This window comes from Sorex araneus, chromosome 11 (assembly GCF_027595985.1).
Source record: "Sorex araneus isolate mSorAra2 chromosome 11, mSorAra2.pri, whole genome shotgun sequence".
Lineage (NCBI taxonomy): Eukaryota > Metazoa > Chordata > Mammalia > Eulipotyphla > Soricidae > Sorex > Sorex araneus.
In genome coordinates, this window is record NC_073312.1 from 17044329 (window position 1) to 17046244 (window position 1916).

The window sequence follows — 1916 nt, forward strand, 5'->3', positions numbered from 1 at the left end:
CCAAAAACAAACAACAAAAAAAAGAAGTAGAATTAAGATGTTAATTAAGTTATTTAACTAAGGAAAGGAGAAATATCCCAAAGTGTCATTTTGCCCTTGAGCCTGATCCACCAGTGATCAGGAAGGACTTTCATATGTTGATTGTGCTACCCTGGGTGTGTGGTTGCTACCTCCAATGTGGGGAGTTGGTGAGAGACTGAGAGAGATCAAGGTAGCGAGTCTAGTGCATAGAGATGTGCTGGACAGACAGGAGGAAACTGAAATTAGGGGCAGCAGGAGACTGGAACGGGAAGCTTAGAGAGACTGGAACAGTCACGTGTAAAGAATGGAATAAAAGGCAACTGATCACCAACCAGCCTGGTCCTCGTTTCCTCCTTGCTCCGCCCATGGCATTGGCCATCCGGGGTGGGGAAGTGGCCTGAGACCACTGAACAAAGGCAGTGAGAGAGAGCTGCGGGATTTCCCTAGTCGCTTGGTGATTACACAACCTGTGATTACTAACAGCGCACACATCTACACACATATATGGAAGAAAACTAGACGTTAGTTTCTTTTGTATGGAGCAAAGACAGCAAAGGAAGAAAACCTAAACCAAATCAGAACAAAGTTGAGTTAGCCTTCAGATGCAATATTTAATATTTTTAGAAAATAAAGGAATCAAGGAATTAAAGAAATATGCTACACTACCCCACAGAGATGCAATCAGCAAAGTCCTGACAGAAAGAAACTGTCCTGAAGGAAAGAAAGGCATTTCTTCAATAGTAAGTTGCAAATTGACTAAGGCAAGTGAAATAGAACAAGATACTATTGCTTTATTTAAAATTTTTTTTCATGAGGTTCAGATATAATCTGTACCTTAATTCTTATAATCTGCTCAAAGCAAGTATGATTATCATGAAACTATTCATGAGATATGAACACTTATTGGTTAATGGATGGTGTTAAGAAATTATTATGACATTTTTACTGATCATAATGATATTCGAGTTTAGTTTTAAAATAAATATTTATCATATCCTTTTCCAGTTCATAAGCGTGATGATTGGTGTTCAATGCTTGTGTGACATGTGCCTCCCTTAAATCTTGTTACGCGTTTGGTATGTTGTTTGGTATGTTGACTGATGTGAAAAGAAGAAAGAAAAGTAAAATAAATAAATATTTATCTTTTAGATATACTTGCAGAAAGACAGAGTTGAGATGATATTTTCAGTATTTGCTTTAAATAATATTGGAGGGAGATAAATGTAATGCAGGGAGATTGATCACAGTTATTAAAAATTGTCATGAGGTTTTTTAATACTCTTTCTATTTAGCACTTGTTTGAAATTCTCCATTAAAAAACTGCAAACAAACAACAATGAAAATGAGAATATGGTGCATCCTTCTACCACAACTTGTGTCACTTGTCATCCCGTTGTTCATCGATTTGTTCGAGTGGGCACCAGTAACGTATCCACTTGTCCCTGTTGAGTGCTAGTGTAGCCCAATAGCATCTGCTCGCTCCAGGAACACAAAGAGCCTCAAACTGTTCACTCAGGGTCTTGGCGAAGAAGTCTGACCATCTTGCAGGTCAGCAGCCAGGCATTCTTTTGATGTACCGTGGAATCTAGTCGGTAAAAGCTCTACTCCAGCGGTCATCTCTAAATCGCATTATGTGTCCGGCCTACCTGATTTTCGACGCCTTGGCAAACGAGACAGCGTCCCTGATTCTTGATGGTCAACGGAGGTCGGAACTCCGGATTCCTTCTCTCACTTGAGTGAAACATGATACTCCAAGCATAGCTCTTTTGACTCCTCTTTGGGATACCCGAATAGCGTTCTCATTCTGTTTTCATAGGGTCCAGGTCTCTGAGGTGTAAGTTAGTACAGGAAGAATGGTGGAGTCGAAAAGATGTGCCCAGAGCTGGAGGTTCTTA

At 39.9% G+C, this 1916-nt stretch overlaps 1 pseudogene; it reads left to right on the forward strand.

Annotated features, from left to right (window-relative positions):
- Positions 1-1014: 1014 nt before the first annotated feature.
- LOC129399501 (small nucleolar RNA U13) lies at positions 1015-1129 on the forward strand (annotated as a pseudogene).
- Positions 1130-1916: the final 787 nt, after the last annotated feature.